Below are 20,379 nucleotides of genomic sequence, written 5' to 3' on the forward strand. Positions count from 1 at the left end.
TTCATGTCTCTGTGATTCTGAGCATGGCTCTTCTCAAATTTTATTACCCAAGGGAGGAATGCTTCCACCAGAGGACATGAAAACAGCTCCACTGGATTGTAAACTAAGGCTGCCATTTGCCAATCTGGGCTTCTCTTGCCACTAGGTAACAGATTAAAAAAAAAAAAAAAAGTTAATCCAGTGATGTGCTAGCCCGCTCATACAGGTTCACAAGAACTGAGTGCACATGTTAGTTTCCTACTGTTGCTGTAACAAATGACCACAAATTTAGCGGCCACAAATAAATGGAACAGCACAGATTTATTATAGTTCTGAAGATCAGAAATCTGAAATGGGTCCTATTGGGCTAAGAAAAAAAAATCAAGGTGTTAGTACAGGTGTGTTCCTTCTCAAGACTCTGAGAAAAAATTGGTCACATACCTTTTCTTTCTTTCTTCAACGTTTATTTATTTTTGGGACAGAGAGAGACAGAGCATGAACGGGGGAGAGGCAGAGAGAGAGGGAGACACAGAATCGGAAACAGGCTCCAGGCTCTGAGCCATCAGCCCAGAGCCCGACGCGGGGCTCGAACTCACGGACCGCGAGATCATGACCTGGCTGATGTCGGACGCTTAACCGACTGCGCCACCCAGGCGCCCCGGTTACATACCTTTTCTAGCTTCTTGAGGCTGCCCATATTCCTTGATCGTATCACTAAGACTTCTGCTTTCATTATCACAACTCTTTCTTTCTTTCTGTTTTTAATGTTTATTTTTGAGAGAGAGAGAGAGAGCATGCATATGCGTGAGCAGAGAGGGGTAGAGAGAGGGAGACAGAGGACACGAAGCGGGTTCTGCACTGACAACAGAGAGCCCAAACTCACAAACCCCACCATGAGATCGTGACCTGAGCTGAAGTCGGACACTTAATCCACTGAGCCACCCAGGGGCCACAACTTATCTCTTTTTCTGATACTGACTTCCTGCTTTTTCATTTCCTTATAAGGATCCATGTAATTGTATTGGGCCTACCTGGATAATCTCCCCATTAAGTATCCTTAAATTCATCACATCCTGTTGCCATGTAAGATAGTATATTAACAGGTTCCAGAGATTAGGATATGGTCATCTTTGGAGAGCCATTATTCCACATACCACAGTGCCTTTTTCTCAACTCTACATTCATTGACATATTGTTCAAAATCAGTCATGGTGGGAGGATTTACACCACAGAAATTGGCAAATGCTACATATTAGGGCTTTTACTTCTGGACAGCCTGTGGTTAAACTTTACCTGCATGGCTCGGATTATGATGGTTGGCTGGGGTGAACGTGCCTATTATCACGGCAAAGGAGAACTGTCACTATGCAATAGGAAGGGAGGGTTATGAATATAATCCAGAGGATACTTAGGGGACCTCCTATTCTTGCCATGTCTAGTGCAGAAAATTATGGGAATATTTTACAGGCAGAACAGGCAAGAACTAGGTTTGGGTTACCTGCAGAAAACTCATAGCTCCAATTACAAGCTATGTAATCACATTCTATTCATGCAGTATAGTGGAAGTAATACATGTCACTTCTTGACCAGGTCCTTTAAGATAGCAGCATGGGGGCGCCTGGGTGGCGCAGTCGGTTAAGCGTCCGACTTCAGCCAGGTCACGATCTCACTGTCTGTGAGTTCGAGCCCCGCATCGGGCTCTGGGCTGATGGCTCAGAGCCTGGAGCCTGTTTCCGATTCTGTGTCTCCCTCTCTCTCTGCCCCTCCCCCGTTCATGCTCTGTCTCTCTCTGTCCCAAAAATAAATAAACGTTTGAAAAAAAAAATTAAAAAAAAAAAAGATAGCAGCATGTTTCCTTCATGTCCTCTTTCTTTTCACATCACTGTGACCTTGATTAAGTGCTGGTTGAAGACAGAGACAATGGAATGGGTAATAGATACGTGAACTCATGAAGTCAAAACTATCAGCTAAGACCTTGTGATAGCTATAGAAAGGTCTCTTGCCATGTCAGTTCAATAGTTACATATTGTATCTAATTTTCTTCTCCCCCTCACCCCACCCCAACATATATAGGATGTGGTATGTCGTGGTGGTTGACTTTAAAATTCAGTCCATAGGCTCAGGAACATTAAGGAAGCATCATGATGGAACTGGCAGAAAATCAACATTAGTTGGAGGTCCTAGACCTGGAGCTGGAGGAAGTAACTGATGAGGGTTTTGTCAGTTCCTTTTTCTGGGTAGGGGGGAGAGTGCAGTGATGACAATTCAGGTTATAAAAGGCGGGGGGGGGGGTATTTTAGTGAAGCATTTTGTTTCATTTTTTGAAGTTTAAAAGGGTATGTGTTGATGTTGGACCATTCTGGGAATTTATTATAGTGCGCATCTATCATTCCTATTGGACACTCAGCATCTGCAACCCCTTCATATATCTGGGTAAGACCCCAAACAAAGAGAGAGTGCACCTCACAGCATCAAAGCCGACAATGCTCTCTATCACTTTGCTAGGGTTGCAGACCCAGCCAATCCCATTCTCTTGTCCTGAGACAAGTGCGTTGGGGTAGGGAGAAAAGCCAGTAAAGGGTTCATTAATAAGTGGGTTACTGCTGTAGGCAACGGGGGTTTGGTCCTTCTGGGGGCCCTCAGAAACACTGTGAAATGTGCAACCTTGGAAGTATTCCTTTGAGGAACCAGGAAGCTGAAATATTTGTTGACTGTTGGTTCTAGCTATGAGACAGAAAGCAGGGTATGCTTCATGGAGCTCCTTAGAAAACTAGCTTTTCAATTTCAGATGCTGTACCTCCTTCCTGTTTCCTCTTTCCTTAAATGTGACATAATGGCTTGGGCTACAACAGCCAATTCACAACTCCAAAGGTAAGTCTAACTGAGGGGCACCTGGGTGGCTCGTTGGTTAAGCATCCGACTCTTCATTTCGGCTCAGGTCATGATCTCATGGTTAGGGAGTTCGAGCCCCGCGTTGGGCTCTGCACTGACAGCACACAGTCTCTTTGGGATTCTCTCTCTCCCCCTCCCTCGCTTGTGCTCTCTCTTTCAAGATAAATAAAGACACTTAAAAAAATAAAGGTAAGTCTAATTGAATCACAGAGATATCAGATGATTTTCCTGAACCAATAAAGATGCCTACCTCCATTTTTCTTGAGAAAAATACACTTAAAAAAAAAAAAAAGTCACCACAGTCAAGTGTTCTGCAGCCAAAAGCATTCGTATTCCTAACCGATTTATCTATCTTACTTGCAGCCAAGGGTACAAGCCCAGACTTTGAATCAAAAGGTAGCGATGTAGGAACCACAAAAGGCCCTGAATAGCCAAAGGAATTTTGAAGAAGAAGACCAAAGCAGGAGGCATCACAATCCCAGACTTTAGCCTCTACTACAAAGCTGTCATCATCAAGACAGCATGGTATTGGCACAAAAACAGACACATAGACCAATGGAATAGAATAGAAACCCCAGAACTAGACCCACAAACGTATGGCCAACTCATCTTTGACAAAGCAGGAAAGAACATCCAATGGAAAAAAGACAGCCTCTTTAACAAATGGTGCTGGGAGAACTGGACAGCAACATGCAGAAGGTTGAAACTAGACCACTTTCTCACACCATTCACAAAAATAAACTCAAAATGGATAAAGGACCTGAATGTGAGACAGGAAACCATCAAAACCTTAGAGGAGAAAGCAGGAAAAGACCTCTCTGACCTCAGCCGTAGCAATCTCTTACTCGACACATCCCCAAAGGCAAGGGAATTAAAAGCAAAAGTGAATTACTGGGACCTTATGAAGATAAAAAGCTTCTGCACAGCAAAGGAAACAACCAACAAAACTAAAAGGCAACCAACGGAATGGGAAAAGATATTTGCAAATGACATCTCGGACAAAGGGCTAGTATCCAAAATCTATAAAGAGCTCACCAAACTCCACACCCGAAAAACAAATAACCCAGTGAAGAAATGGGCAGAAAACATGAATAGACACTTCTCTAAAGAAGACATCCGGATGGCCAACAGGCACATGAAAAGATGTTCAGCGTCGCTCCTTATCAGGGAAATACAAATCAAAACCACACTCAGGTATCACCTCACGCCAGTCAGAGTGGCCAAAATGAACAAATCAGGAGACTCTAGATGCTGGAGAGGATGTGGAGAAACGGGAACCCTCTTGCACTGTTGGTGGGAATGCAAATTGGTGCAGCCGCTCTGGAAAGCAGTGTGGAGGTTCCTCAGAAAATTAAAAATAGACCTACCCTATGACCCAGCAATAGCACTGCTAGGAATTTATCCAAGGGATACAGGAGTACTGATGCATAGGGGCACTTGTACCCCAATGTTCATAGCAGCACTCTCAACAATAGTCAAATTATGGAAAGAGCCTAAATGTCCATCAACTGATGAATGGATAAAGAAATTGTGGTTTATATACACAATGGAATACTACGTGGCAATGAGAAAAAATGAAATATGGCCTTTTGTAGCAACGTGGATGGAACTGGAGAGTGTGATGCTAAGTGAAATAAGCCATACAGAGAAAGACAGATACCATATGGTTTCACTCTTATGTGGATCCTGAGAAACTTAACAGGAACCCATGGGGGAGGGGGAGGAAAAAAGAAAAAAAAAAAAAGAGGTTAGAGTGGGAGAGAGCCAAAGCATAAGAGACTGTTAAAAACTGAGAACAAACTGAGGGTTGATGGGGGGTGGGAGGGAGGAGAGGGTGGGTGATGGGTATTGAGGAGGGCACCTTTTGGGATGAGCACTGGGTGTTGTATGGAAACCAATTTGACAATAAATTTCATATAATAAAAAAAAAAAAAAAAAAAAGGTAGCGATGTAAAGAAGCAGACCCTGTGGGGAGACTTGCCAGTGATGTGGCAGTAGCAGCAGTGGTCTGGTAACACCATCCAGGACGTTGACACTTGACACCTTATTTTGCTTTCTGGTGGCCTTCACCACGAACACAGATAATAGATTCTCTGTACTGAATAATAATTGTTACTTCTCACTAGTATTCACTGGGAACCAAGTGTTTTACAAATTCCCTCCTCGTCTTCATATCAACCATTCAAGATGGGTATGTTGTTTTAAGTTTATTTTTTGAGAGAGAGAGAAAAAGAGGGAGACAGAGAGCAGGGGAGCGGAAGAGAGAGAGAGAGGTAGACAGAATCCCAAGCAGACTCTGTGCTCTTAGCTCAGAGCCCGATGTGGGGCTTGAACTCACAAACTGTGAGATCAAGACCTGTGCTGAAACCAAGAGTCAGACGCTCAACCGGCTGAGCCACCCAGGCGCCCCAAGATGGGTATTAATATCCTTCTATGTGGTTAACTGACTTGACTCAGATCACACAGTAAGTGGCAGATTGGGATTCAAGTTCAGGTCCAAGTGACATCAAAGCCAGATCTTAACCACTGTATCATATGGCCAATATTTCTGTTGCCAATTTGTAATTTTTGGACCTGAGACCCTAACTAACTCAGGCTGGAGCCTGGGGCCCTCTGTGGGAGAGGAAGAAAGATGGGCTCACAGAGATCGTTGTCTGTTATCAGTCCCTTCTGGCTGGGGGATACAGGATCTGCCCAAATGCAGACAGGCTCTGAGCCAGGCTGCACAGATACAGGCGATCTTCTGAGCCAGGCTGGGAAACGCTCCAGATGAACTGCCAGACTTCTGTGTCTGAAACTCTGAGAGATAAGGAAGAATCTTGGGTGGTACCCTCAGAGACAAAGCGATTCTGCAGGTTTAGAATGTGCTGAAATCCAGGCAAAATACGAAAGTGGCAAAAGACATGAAGAGAGGAATTGTGTAAGAATCAATCAACTCTCTGTTGGCAATTCTTGCTTGCAGAACGATTCACTGTACTTCTTCCTCTTCTCAGGCTGGATTTTGAAGTCTGAGGCTCGAAACCCCCAAACCCTAATCCAGACTTCTTCCCACCTTCCATTCGCCCATGCTCCAAGTCTCAGAACCATCTTGGCCCCTCTCACCCTTTCATTTAGCCACATTTTCCCATAAATATCTACTGAGGATTAATTTTGTGCCAGAGAGGCAAAGACTCTGACCTCAAGGTACTTACAAGGAAAGAAAACATTAAAAGACAAGTGTACAGGGGCGCCTGTGTGGCTCAGTCAGTTAAGCGTCTGACTCTTGATTTCAGCTCAGGTCATGATTTCATGGTCGTGAGATCAAGCCCCGCATTGGGCTCCGTTCTGAGCATGGAGCCTGCTTAAGATGTTCTCTCTCCCTCTCCCTCTGCCCCTCCCAGCTCTCGCGCTCTCTCTCTGAAAGAAAGGAAGGAAGGAAGGAAGGATGGAAGGAAGGAAGGATGGAAGGAAGGAAGGAAGGAAGGAAGGAAGAAAGAAAGAAAGAAAGAAAGAAAGAAAGAAAGAAAGAAAGAAAAAGACAAGTGCACAGATCATTACTTAATTAGAACTGTGATACCAGCCAGGAAGGAAAAGTAGTATTCAGTGGGAGTGTATACCTGGGGAACTAGGTCTAGCCTAAAGGTTCATATTCAGATCATCCCCCTTCCATTTGCCTTTCTCCTTGTCATCTTCCTCCTCACCATCCCCTTTATAACAATGGCATCTTCTGCCCTGTCCCTTCTGCATTGTCTCCTCTACATTGTACCCCCACGTCCCAGCCTTGATTCAGACCCTATGCTACCTTTGTACCTATTTTCTGACAGATCCCTCTGCCTCTTCCCCCTCCGCTCAAGTCCATGCTCTATCCCGCAGTTAGAGTTATATTTCTAAAATGTAATCTAACCAGCTCCTTCTTTCTTTCACATTAAGGTTTTACCTCTCTTGTCTGGCACAGCTTGTTCAACCTCTTTCTCTTCAGCCTTAAGTCCTATTCTTCTATAGGAACCTCTCACCTCAGCCAGTCACAGATTCCGTCTCTGCTACCGTTTACTCAGGTCTGCTCTCAATGTTCTCCCCACCCATCTCAGCCCAGGAAATGACGATTCCAAATTCAAGGCACTCATTGGTCATGTGCCTGATGAAAGCCCACCATGGATGAGAAATTGGGCAAGATCAGTGAGGAGGAAAAAGCTGGAAGTCAATAGTACTTCAGATGACTGCCCCAGATGGCAACACCTGTTTCCACAATAGATTGTAAGCTCCATGAGGGCAGGGACAGAGTCTGACTTGTCCACTCGCATACTCCTCATTGTGTCTAGTGCAAAGTAGCATGGTGCCTACGATGCTTCTTGAGGAAGAACTCAATCATGAACTCAATCATTTTTTTCAGTGTATAAACAAATGAATAAATAGGGGCACCTGGGTGGCCCAGTCAGTTAAGTGTCTGACTCTTGATTTTGGCTCAGGTCATGATCTCATGATTCGTGGGTTAGAGCCCTGCCTTGGGCTCTGTGCTAAAAGCGCAGGGATTTGCCCTCTCCCTCTCTCTGCCCCTCCCTGCCTCTCTCTCAAAATAAATGAACTTTTAAAATGTTACAAAATAAATAAAGTGATGGATACTGCTCTTAAATTGCCTCCCGTGGGGTTACAAGTACAGGTGGTTAGACTCCTTAAAAGATTAGAAGTTTCCTTAGGGGCAGGGGTTGTGACTTACTCATGTGTGCGCTCTTTACAAAGAATCACTTTACAATGTAGTTTCATATAGGTTACTGCTTCTGTTTCTTATTTCAACCCCACAAATTATTATCCCCATTTTGTAAATAGGAAAACTTTCTTCCTTTCATCCTTCTTCCTGTTTCCTCCTCTCTCTCCCCTACATCTGGAATGCATGTCTAGGTATCTGCTGTCCCTAATTTCAGAAAGAGATTGAGGGCTTAAATGGAGAGCTGATTACAATGAGGGTCAGGGAGGCTATTTGCCCTAGGTTTCACAAACATGAAGCACTCAAATATAATTATTTGATATATTTGTGTGATGTGTGTGTGTGTGTGTGTGTGTGTGTGTGTGTGTGTGAGAGAGAGAGAGAGAGAGTGTTTTTTGTTAAATGTACATATTTAAAATATAAATTTTTGTACCCTATTTTGTCAAGTGGTCATTTTTCTTTTAAACATACTGGAAGTCACAAAATTAAAAAGAGGCCCAGGTTCAGCCAAGTCAGGTAACCTAGCCAGTCTAATCCCTAGTAAAGTGCCCAAGCCAGGAATTACGGAAACCCAGGATGTCTCCCCGTCCAGAGGCATCACTAACTCAAAACTGTGGCACATGTTATTTCAGTATGGTCTGTGGCATACTCATGGGATTTCATCATATAGATGTGTTTACTTCAAAGTTCTAAGTTACTTTGTGACTTTGGCAAGTAATTTAGCTTCCCCATTTGAAAACTGGAGGCCATAATAGCATCTACCACAGAGAGTTCCTATTAGGATTACATGAAAATGTTCTTGAAGCATTCAGCACAGGCCTGGCACATAGTGCGCAGTAAATGGTGGCTATTATAAGAACTGTATCTGTCGAGTGACTTTGGCATATAGCGCCTGCACTCAACTTGAAGCTTGGAGCTGTCACCGTCGCTCAGCCGAAGGAGTGGGAACAATTGCACTCGCCAATTTTTTCTGGAAATAAATCTTTGTGGGAGGATAATCACCGGTTGGAAAGTGTGAGCCTTGAGGGAACAAAGCTCTGATCCCCAGGCCCGAGGACCACGCGAAATCTCTCTCCCCCGCGGGCTGCGGCCACGGAGCCTAATGTCCCCGGGACTGAGTGGCAGGTGGCAGGGCACGCCCAGCTCCGGGCGAGGCGGCCTCACAAACCGGTTTTAGCGGAGCGGAGGATGATCTTCGCTCATTCCGCTCATCTTATTCTCGGGGACCACACCCTGCGCGCGGGGAGGAAGGACTCCAAAACCGCGGGGCGGAGGCTTCCGCGCGGTCCCAGACCTGACCATCTATGGTCACAGAGGACACGGAACAAACAGGAAGTGGGGCGAGCCTCCACCTTCCCAGCCAGCAAGCCGAGCGACGGCGGGCATGCCCAGAAACCCAGGGCTGGACCCACGCGCCCTCACCAACCACCTCCCCACACCGGCCTCGGGAGGTATCCCTAGGACACTGTTCAGAACAACGGCATCCGCACGTCACAAACGGCGACACTGAGATATGCACGCGCAAAGAGGCGGAGCTTCGCCTCAATCTCCTCGGAGAGTGGACGATTGTCCGGGATTCCCAGAAAATCCTGACTCCTAGTCCCTCCAAGACCCCTTCCGACGGCTAGGCTAAGGCACTGGCCTCGGTCATTGAGACCGCATTGATAGGAGCACTAATTTAGCCACTCACCTGTTCTCCTTCTCCGGAGGTGGAGCTTAGCTGGTAATTTCGGCCCTTCATTGGCCCGGACGACTCGGCTCCCGCCAGTTGGCAGGGAGGTGTGGCCTACCCCTGAGCACACACGGGGGGCCGCTCCGGCTTTGGGGGCGGGACCCTCTCCCACGTGCCCTCCGGTCTAGCATGGATTCTCCCTTCCGGCCGTGGAGAATAGGGGGCGGAGCCACGAGCGGGGCGGCCAGACTTCCTCCCGGGTCCCTCCACTAGCTCGGCGTTTCAGCAGCCGTCCATTTCCGGTGGGGGTGCCGCGCCCAGTAAGGGCCCGGAAGTGGGTCGCGCGAAGATTGCTGGGCGGTTCTTGCCGGAAGTGGAGAGCGGCTGATCGCAGTCCGGAGGTGAGGCGGAACTCTGAGGTGAGGGTACGCGGCCGGGTAGGGACGGGGGTCCACTCCGCGGCCCACTGGTCTCTGGAGTTGTTAATGGTCTTACCGACCTACGCGCGTACGGTGAGCGTTGCTGAAGGGGCCATAGCGGAGGCCCTCAGGCCGACCCGGGATCCTGGGCGCGGTCTCTTGAGGTGGGGCCAGGGTGACCAACGGAGCCGGGCTCCTCTGGGGAGGCCCCTCCGCTGGATTTTGCAGTCCTGGCCGTCAGCCTCAGCGAGGGCCTGATTCCTAAGGTGCCCAGACCTAGGCATTCCTAAGGAACCAACGACACCTTAGAGTCTTCTCTATGCCCCATCTCGTCCCCATTGCACAGATGGGTAAATTGATCCCCGGGGAGGAGAGGCTGGTCTACGACCGTATAGCGAGTGAAGGAAACAGTTGGACTCAAGACCTCAGTTATTTAGATTAACAGCCCCAGGTCCTTCCCACGACTGTTTCCCAGGAACCTCTTTCTTTACCTCTGAGTGGTCTTCCGGTCGGTGTCGAGTCGCGGCGGGCAGCTGCAGGTTAAAGACCGCCCGCTGCGTGGAATTTTTTTTTTTTTTTTTTTTAATGCAACCTGTTTGGAATACCTGGGTAGTTTTTCACAAGAGAGTGGGGCAGGTCTTTGTGTTTGCAATCAGATAGCCTCTCCTTCTTCCAGGTCTGTTGCTCCTATTCTGAAAGGCTTGTTTAAGTTTATTGAAGGTGTTGCATACTTCTGGACCTGAAATCAGATGGCTCAGGTTTGGTCTGTCCGCTCTGCTAAGTTTCTGTAGCTGTAGATGCATTAACTTCCTTGAGCCTTTTTTTTCTTATCTTTTAAGCGGAGATCTCTGCATATCTCACAGGATTAAATTCAGTCTAACAAATTGTGTTTATTCTGTCAAGCACTCTGCCATATCTAGGGAATGCAGTTTTGGAAGAAAAAAAAAAAGCCAGACCTTTGCCGGGACGTTTAAGAAGTAATTATAAATGTGATGAGTGTTAGGAAAGAACAGTGTTGGAAATATATAACTTAGGGCTTAGGAAGATCCCTTCTGCAGAGCAGAATTTAAGATGAATTTTGAAGGATAAACAGCATGAAGCTTGGTGAGAGGACGAGCACCTTTTCAGGCAGAGGTTCATATCAGAACTGTGTCAGTTGAAGCTCTTTGTAGGGATCCCTGTTCAGCTGAAAAACAGGACAGCCCAGCACATTCATCATTCACCACTCATTCATTGAGCCCTTAATATGTATGAGGTACATACTAAATGAGGCACTTGGCCTGGTGGCCAGGAATACAGCTGTTACCATGGAGTGTAGGGGGGCAGACAAGTAAATCAGGGATGGCTTGCCATATGCACTGTCATAATGCACTGTGTGAGTACAGGGCTATGGGAGAATAGAGAGAGGAATACCTGAGCCAGACTTCCAAGCTTTGAGGAGGAAATGGGAGGATAAGTCTTGCAAAACTTACTTAGCTGTGTGGTCAGTCTGGAAAAAGGATTTGCAGGCAAAGAGTACAAGTGCAAGGACATGGAGATCTGGACGTGTGAAAGACCATGGCTAATTCAGTGACTGAAATTCTAGTGATGCTTGGAGAAACGGAGGAAGTGGGAAGTGGTGGGTCAGATATAAAGGACCTTGTAAATTGTGCTGCGTAACGTGGATCTTAGGAAAATGATGTGGTCAGATTTATGTTTTAGGAAGTTTAGTTTGTCAAGGCAGAAGGGACATGATGGCAGAGTAGACCAGTGTTGGGAAGCTGTTGCCATAGTCTTGGCCTGAACTGAGACAGTGACCATGGGAAGGAGAGGAGGCATCGGATTTGAGCAGTATGTATGTATGTATTGTTTTTTAATATGGGGGGGGGTGGAGAGCGCAAGTGGGGGAGGGGCAGAGGAAGGGGGATAGGGGATCTGAAGGAGACTCTGCACTGATAGGCTGACAGCGGTGAGCCTGGAACTCACCAGCCAACCAGGAGATCGCAAACTGAGCCGAATTGGGACACTCAACCCACTGAGCCACCTGGTGCCCCTTGAACAGTATTTAAAAAATAGAAACCATAGAATTGGAGGCTGATTATTAATGGAAATGAAGAGGGGTGCCTGGGTGGCTCAGTGGTGGGGCATCTAACTTTGGCTCAGGTCATGATCTCGCAGTCTGTGAGTTCAAGCCCTCGTTCGTCTCTGTGCTGACAGCTCAGAGCCTGGAGCCTGCTTGGGATTCTGTGTGTGTGTGTGTGTGTGTGTGTGTCTATCTCTCTGCCCCTCCCCAGCTCACGCTTTCTCTCTCTCTCTCTTTCTCAAAAATAAATACACATTTTTTAAAAAAGGAAATGAAGAAATAGAAGTCGTCTAGGATGAGTGCCTGGTTTTCTGGCTTAGGGAACTGGGTGGTACCATTCACCAAGGTAGGTAATGTGAGAGGAGAGGGGTAAGTTGGGGGGGTGGCAGGGAAAGAAAATGAATTTTGGACGTATTTAGTTGGAGGTGTTTGCAGCACATCCAGACAGATGTCGGAATAAGGTATCCCAATTAGAGGAAACAAGAGCAAAGGTGCAGAGGCATATATTCAGTGAAGCACCTGGAGTATCGGAGTTCGCCTGGAGTTTGTGGTGGAAGTAAGACCAGGAAAAAAGGTAGATAGATGGCTGCCAAGTTGTGAAGGGCTTTTGATGCCTCGTTTGAACGCGTTTGGGTTTTATTCAGCAGTTGGCAATTTGCTTATTGTTTGAGTTGCACTGGTCCAGCATAAAGAAATGTCTGTAGGAGGGAAGACATTTTTTTTCTTTAGGAATTGCCTACCTTTTTCTTCACTAGAAATACTTGGTCAGTCAGGTGGACGTAATTTATGTCTGAGAGGAGCTTAAATAAAATGGTAGCAGTGAAAGCATTTTGTCAGGTACAACCTGTCATGCGAGCCCAGACTGGTGGTAATGTTAAGTTTCAGTGCGTGTATTTTTGCTCTGAGGAGGTTAGCTGTTTGGTTTGTAAAATGGTTTGTTTCCAATCTGAAGGGCGATCTTTTTTCTCACCCCCTTTTTTTGGTTATACGTACGTAGGTTTAGCTGCGATTATTTTTGTAACCAGGAACTAAGCCTTGTAAAAGTGACTTCCTCCTTTCGGTTTTCTGTGAAGCACTTGATGCATTTTACAGGTGCCTGGGTGGCTCAGTCGGTTGAGCGTCTCACTTTGGCTCAGGTCATGATCTCACAGTTTGGGAGTTCGAGCCCGGAATCCCCGAATCAGTCTCACTGTTGTCAGCGCAAGGCCCTTTGTAGACCCTCTGTCAGCCTCTCTCTCTCTCTCTGCCCTTCCCTGACTCTCCCGCACTCACTCTCCGTCTCTCTCTCTCAAAAATAGACTTTTTTTTTTTTAAAAGATGCATTTTACTTAAACGAGCAAATACAAAGTGTCATTGGAAGTTGAACTCTCTAGTTTGAAATTAAAAATTTTTTTTTGACGTTTATTTATTTTTGAGAGAGAGCGCAAATGGGAGAGGGGCAGAGAGAGAGGGAGACGCAGCATCTGAAGCAGGCTCAGGCTCAGAGCTGTCAGCACAGAGCCTGACACGGGGCTCGAACCCACAAACCGTGAGATCATAACCTGAACTGAAGGGGGACGTATAACCCACTGAGCCACCCGGGTGCCCCTGTCTGCTTTGAAATTTAATCTGAAGTTGAAATCTGAGGATCCTCAAGCCACATCTTGCCCACTCCTAGTGATTATTCCTTTGAATTGTCATCATTTTCTTTCTTTTTTTTTTCTTTCTATTAACGTGGCTTTCATACTTCACCTTCTCTACTACAACCAAGCTAATCTTTTAAAAAGAACCATTTTCATCTTCCCTGGCTTCATATTCCCAAAGAATTAAATCTAAATTCCCTTGTCCCGTTTACAAAATTCTCCACATTAGACCCTTAATTAGCTTTCATTGGATAGTACAGGTTGACATTCTGATTTAGAAAGTCCTGAACCCGTGGCGTTTTATTTATACCTCTTGTGCTTCCCTTTTGCTCCTTATTACATTAGAACAGGGTTTCTCAACATTGGCACAATTGACATCTTAGGCCGGATGGTTCTTCATTGTGGGGTTGGCCTGCCTGTACATTGTAGGATTTTAGCAGTATCCCCAGCCTCCACCCATCAGATGCCAGTAGCACTTGGCTCAGTTGTGCCTACCAAAGATGTCTCCTGACATTGCCTAGTGTCTCCCGGAGGATGAAATTGCCCTTGATTGAGAACCACTGCATTAGAAAGTATCATAACTATGTTTGTGCAGTGTTATCTCTCCAATTAGATTTTCTAGGGCAGGCTTCATGACCATGCTTAGCACAGTATATACACATCATAAGCACTGGATATCCTGTAGTGAATGAATCATTTTTCATTGAGGCAGCAAGAATCATTGTTTGTTTAAAGGAATTTCTGGGGTCCTTGAAGGACTTTCATTTTTGTTTTTTTCCTCAGAGGGTGTGATCTTGATAGAGAAATGCCTCTGATTAGGCACTCACCCAGAAGGAAGCTTTGGGTTAGTTGACAGTGCAAGTAAGCAGATTTATATATCTCTTACATTGAGGATATATACATTCCTGTTTTATTCATGTTGCCTTCTTTTCTTTTCTTTCCTTCTCTTCTCTTTTCTTTTCTTTTACTTATTTTTGAGAGAGAGAAAGAGAGCATGCCACGTGTGCACAAGGGAGGGGCAGAGAGAGAGAGAGAGGGAGAGAGAGAACCCCAAGCAGACTCCATGCTGTCAGTGCAGAGCCCAACATGGGGCTGGAACTCACAAACCATGAGATCATGACCTGAGCCGAAATCAAGAGCCTGATGCTTAACTGACTGAACCACCTAGGTGCCCCAGTGTTGGCTGCATTTAGACAGCTTAGTTTAGTTTATTATTTTTTTTAATTTAATGTAAATTTTAATTTATTTTTTATTTTTATTGTATTTAATTAAAAAAAAAATTTAACGTGTATTTATTTTTGAGAGACAGAGGTAGAGCATGAGTGAGGGAGGAGCAGAGAGAGGGGGAGGCACAGAATCACAAGCAAGTTCCAGGCTCTGAGCTGTCAGCACAGAACCCAACTCAGGGCTCGAACTCACGAACTAGGAGATCATGGCATGAGGGGAAGTTGGATGCTTAACCGAATGAGCCACCCAGGCGCCCCTAGATTACCGTTTATTTTAAATTGCCATTTTAAATTTATTTTAAATTGCCATTATTTTAAATTGTTATAGTTTATGATGTTGGTGCTCAGTGTTTATTTTGATTGTTTAAGTTGTTATAGTTGAATCATCTTTAACGCGACTATAACATTTCACCATGAAACTGTTTCTTTTTGGCATACCATCATGTAAACTTAATAAAAAGAATCAAAGCTCTAAAAATATCCCTTATTTATAAATAAAGCTTCGTTTGCCTTGTATTATGAGACATGTGTTAAACTTTTCCATTTGACTAGAAAATAGAGTTGAAATGTTTCATGGAAGGAGTGAGCTTCCTTTTTTTGTGTTTTGTTTTGTTTTGTTTTTCTGCAGAGTTCATTAAAATTCCTATACTTAAGTTTAATTATAGACTTACAGTCACAGATCTTTTCGTATCTCTATTTGTAGCTGAATCCTGGCTAGGGACAAATGGCGTCCTTAGATCTATCTTTATGCAACTAGCCAGCTGAAATCAGCCAATGTGCTTTTTCCTTATACAATGGAAAAGTTGCCTGCTGAACGCTTTTACATAGTTGATCTTCGTAATATTCCTTGGGTATAAGAGAGAGGGGAAACCCATGGCCACACAAAGTTGTTTATTTGCCCTGACTGTTGAAGCAGCTAGTTCTAAGTCTGACTTCAGCTTGTACATTCTAACTAGCTTTACTCACTCCTGGAATTTCAGATAGGGCACAGGAGACAAGTGTTGATATTGGATTGGATTCTTTCCCTCCCTAGAAGATAGGTCTTTCTCTTTTAATCTAAACCTCAGATGGCAGTGACTCAGGCAGTAAAATGTCATTGGTTCCCTCTGAAACCAAATGCTTAAGGAAGAACAGTGGCTCCTGATTTGGGTTAGATTTAGATGGTATCTTTACTGGGGCAAAGTGGTATCTGTTCTTTGGTTTCTGGTTAAAACAGCCAACTTGTGCAGTGCCTGGGTGACTCATTTGGTTAAGCGTCTGACTTCAGCTCAGGTCATGATCTCACGGTTCTTGAGTTCGAGTCCCATGTCAGACTCTGTGCTGACAGCTCTGAGCCTGGAGCCTGCTTCGGATTCTGTGTTTCCCTCTTCTCTCTGCTCCTCCCCCACTCGCACTGTGTGTGTGTGTGTGTGTGTGTGTGTGTGTGTGTGTGTGTGTCTCTCTCTCTCTCTCAAAAATAAACATTTAAAAAAAAAAAAAAACACAGGGCACCTGGGTGGCTCAGTAGGTTAAGCATCCAACTTCAAAGCTCAGGTCATGATCTCACGGTCCATGAGTTTGAGCTCTGTGCTGACAGCTCAGAATCTGGAGCCTGTTTCGGGTTCTGTGTCTCCCTCTCTCTCTGCCCCTCTCCTGCTCGCACTGTCTCTCCCAAAAATAAATAAACATTAAAAAAAAAAATTAAAAAACACACAGCCAACTTGTGTCTCCTGTTAGTATGTCTAGGTTTTACTTTGGCGTAGTAGAGCCTAGTGATGAGAACAAGGCTCTAATTCTATATTGTTAGGAGTAGAACTAACTAATGTCTTACAGCTTGGTGGTACCTTAGGAGAGAGATCCTAATGGAACTTGTTTTTGTTTTGTTTTTTAATAAAGAAATTAACTATGTTAAAGAAGGTTGGAAAATGAGGAAATTGTCTAAAACCCCATCACTCCAATGTGACAAATACTGTAGATTTTGTGTTCTATTCAAGTCTTTTTCCGTGGTGCATTCCTTGTAATTAGAGGTCTAAGTTAACGTTGCAGTGAATATCTGCCTGTCACTTTCCCCACATTCGGATTATTTTATTAGGATAACATCTCAGGGACAGAAATACAAAGTCAAGGCCAAAAGAAGCATTTTGAAGCAGATCAGTTGGGCTGCCATAGTATGTAGGCTGACTTGTATAGCTGCTTTTCAGTTTTACTTAAGGGTATGACTTAGAGGAACGACTACCAGACAAAGTAGAAAACATTTAAACGTGACAACTTCCTACTCAAGTAGACATTCATACCACTGGCTTAATTGTCTGGTGAGATGAGACAAGAACTACAGGAGTAGCCTGGTTCCATTTACTTCTGAACAACTGCCTTGAATGGGCTGGAGGAATTGGGTTGTTTGAATTGTTCGAATGATGAGACTCTGAAGCAGCTTTGGCAGGAATCACTAGCCAATTCTGATTTTTTTCTTGGTTTTAGACCACAAAAGAAATTGCTGGAGAATCCACCTCATAGTTTCTTTTTGCTGTGTGTGACATCCCTCCAAGAGCCTATCCATTTTCATACTTTGTGATATTTCTTTATGGATAACTTGCAAACATTGTTCTCCAGCCTTGGTCCTTCCCCAAGTTTTATTTCTAAATACTTACCCACTTAGAAACTTCAGCTCCTCTTCAGACTCTCCTTGTCCAAAACTGACTTCATCTTCTTGCCCCAAACAGTACATGCCAGAAACCTGTTTCTGCCTATAGTGTCATCCTTCTCTTAGGCCCCTGGATTTGCAATTCGAGTCATCTTTGCTTCCTTTCTGAGTGCTACAGTACTCAATAGTCACTACCACACAGTTAGTACTTGTTCTGTGTTTAATGCACACTTGTTTTGTATGACCTCCAAGGGCAGAACTAAGATCAGTGGGTGGAAGTTGCAGGGAAGCAGATTTTGCCTCCATATAAGGAAGAACTTTTAGTACTTTGAGCTGTCTGAAGGGAATGGGCTGCCTCTAGAAGTCTCGGTTTCCCCACACTGAAGGTACTTGAACAGAGGTTACCTGGCTAATTGCTGAGAATGTTGAAAGGATTGTTCTGGCATCAGATGGTGTTTTTACAAGATGATTTCTAGAATCCCTCCTAATCCTGGCAGTGAAGGATTCAGTGGAAGGTAGCTTTGTTTCTCCTGCTAGATTAGATTCCCTTGGAACAGGAAAACTATTTTACCACTTAATTCAGGTGCTGGTTACGTAGTTACCTAAAACTGATTATTTGTGGGTTAATTGATTCTTTTCCTTTCGTTTCCGTATCTGGCTGGAGAGTAGATGGTATAGATTTTTTTTTCTTTTGAAATATAAAAAATATTTTTTTCAGCAGCCCTCTCATTTTACAGCTGGATGAATAGCAGCTTTCAACCTTAGACCCTATTAGCTTCCTAGTTCAACCTAACCTAGACCTTAATATTGTCCCATTTTTCCAAATTGCATTCTGTTTATCAAATAGTACTTGTAAAAATGTTGCTTTCATCATATTACTCCTTCACTCAAAACCCTTAAATGGCTTCACACTTATCACAACATCAGATTCAAATACTGCCTGGCTTTCAGTGCCTGCCCTTCATTACCTAGCCTGCCTTGCTTATCCAGCCTTATTTTTCATGACGCTTGATGCTCTATGCAGATTAACCCACATAACATACTTTATGTGCCTAGCCCCCTTATTCTCTCCTCTTTGCATCTGATTGCTCTAGAATGTCTTCCCTTTTTTCTTTTACTTTTTCTATCAGGATGCCCCCCTTTCTCCTGAAACCAGACTATCTCAAGGTGCCTGGGTGGTTCAATTGGTTAAGTGTCCGACTTTGGCTCAGGTCATGATCTCACAGTTGGTGAGTTCGAGCCCCACATCGGGCTCTGTGCTGACAGCTCAGAGCCTGGAGCCTGCTTCAGATTCTGTGTCTCATTCTCTCTCTGCCCCTCCCCCACTTGTGTTCTGTCTCTCAAAATTAAATAAAAATGTAAAAACAAACAAACAAACCCGACTATCTCCAGTCCTCACTGATTTCTTCTCAACTCTCAGAACATATAGTAATTTATAGTGTCATTCAGAACCATACAACATTTTACAAAGAAAAAGCTCCAGTATATAGGCTGATACTGGAACTTTTCCTAATCTAAAAGGAGTTAGACAATCTCTAAAAGAACTTTAAAAAACGTGTCACCAGTATTTATCCCATTGGCATTTTCATTTGTGTTGGCTTTCCCAATAAGAATGAAATCTCCTTGGGGCGCCTGGGTAGCTCGGTCGGTTAAGCGTCTGACTTCAGCTCAGGTCACGATCTCGTGATCCGTGAGTTCGAGCCCCGCATCGGGCTCTGTGCTGACTGCTCAGAGCCTGGAGCCTGTTTCAGATTCTGTGTCTCCCTCTCTCTCTGCCCCTCCCCTGTTCATGCTCTGTCTCTCTCTGTCTCAAAAATAAACGTTAAAAAAACAATTTTTTTTAATTAAAAAAAAAAAAGAATGAAATCTTCTTGAGGGCAGATGCCATTTGCCTGCTATGTCTTCAGTAGCTGCTAAGTACAGTGCCAAGTACAGTACTAAGCACTTTCATTTTGTAAGCATCTTCTGTGTGCCCGGTTGTTGTAGGTACTGCGAATTGGTGGGGCTGGTTGGGGGAGGGGAATGGATAGATTCCCATCTAAAGCCTGAATTCTAGTACAACGCATGTAGTGATAACATTTTACATTTAAACTGTATTTTAAGGTTCCCAAAGTGACTATTCCTCTCCTTTGATCCTTACATCGCTGTGTGCTAGGTAAGGACTCATTAAATGACAGTTCTTTAGTTATACAGTTAATACATGGCAGAGCTGGGACCCAAAGCTTGGTCTCCTGAATCCTAGTTTTTTCTTAGACTTCTAAAATTAGGACTGTTTCCCTTTCTGAAGTTTTTATGATGAATGCCAAAATAGTTGGGATTCTGTACATTCATTTATGGAGGCTTACTTTTAGTTATTGGCTATTGTCAATCAGAAGTGGCAAACAGGGACACCTGGGTGGCTCAGTCGGTTAAGCGACCGACCGGCTCAGGTCACAATCTCCCGGTTTGTGAGTTCGAGCCCCGCATCAGGCTCTGTGCTGACAGCTCGGAGCCTGGAGCCTGTTTGGATTCTGTGTCTCCTTCTCTCTCTGCCCCTCCCCTACTTGTGCTCTGTTTCTATCAAAAATAAATAAATGTATTAAAAAGTAAAAAAAAAAGAAATGGCAAAGAACAAGATCAGGCAGGGCTATGGTTTTCTACTTTGGCAACTCTAAATTCTTACGGAAGAGCCTTATTTTAAACATTTGCCTTCCAAATATGTGTCATCTAGCCTATGAAAAAATATTGGTCTCGACGGAGAAAATTGAAAGCAGAGAAATTAAAAGCTGCTAATAAGGTTAACTGAAGACACAGTGAAGAGCCCTTGAACCCACAGTAATGTGCTCAGCAAGCAGTAGGGGCTGGATGCTGTGATGAATTGCATAGTCACTTAATTTCTTAAAAGCCATGTGGAGTGGTGGGAAGAGCCTCAGACTAGGATTCAGAAGATTTGTGTTCATGGCCTAGGTTATCTGCCTCTACCCACTGGTTGTTTCATATCTGGAAAGCTTTTTAACTTGAGTTTCTTCATTCTAAAGATGGGGATCAGTATCTTCATACCAGACCCTAGAGAATTATTTTAAGTCTTAACAAGCATCAGATTGAGGATGTAAAGCACTTACCACTATAGGGGACTATTTTTAATTACTGTTATATAATCTAATAAGGTTATTTTCTTATGATACTTGGTTTGAAGATCTCAATATCACTGTGGTATGTGCCTAAGA

General features: G+C 44.4%; 2 protein-coding genes across 8 annotated transcripts in view; one reads left to right on the top strand and one right to left on the bottom strand.

The window, feature by feature from the left end:
- Window positions 1-9,393, bottom strand: part of MYCL (MYCL proto-oncogene, bHLH transcription factor) — a 105,157-nt gene extending 95,764 nt beyond the window's left edge. Inside the window, exon 1 of the mRNA XM_045482318.1 lies at window positions 9,243-9,393. The gene's annotated coding sequence lies outside the window, so the exon portion shown is untranslated. The remainder of the gene's footprint in view (window positions 1-9,242) is intronic.
- A 106-nt stretch (window positions 9,394-9,499) lies between these two features.
- Window positions 9,500-20,379, top strand: part of CAP1 (cyclase associated actin cytoskeleton regulatory protein 1) — a 28,184-nt gene continuing 17,304 nt past the window's right edge. Inside the window, exon 1 of one of the 7 annotated variants that reach the window (XM_045482314.1) lies at window positions 9,500-9,625. The gene's annotated coding sequence lies outside the window, so the exon portion shown is untranslated. Of the gene's footprint in view, window positions 9,644-20,379 lie in introns of all 7 variants that reach the window. The other 6 variants (XM_045482309.1, XM_045482315.1, XM_045482310.1 and 3 more) reach the window with 6 other exon arrangements.

The sequence above is a fragment of the Leopardus geoffroyi genome, chromosome C1 (assembly GCF_018350155.1).
Source record: "Leopardus geoffroyi isolate Oge1 chromosome C1, O.geoffroyi_Oge1_pat1.0, whole genome shotgun sequence".
Lineage (NCBI taxonomy): Eukaryota > Metazoa > Chordata > Mammalia > Carnivora > Felidae > Leopardus > Leopardus geoffroyi.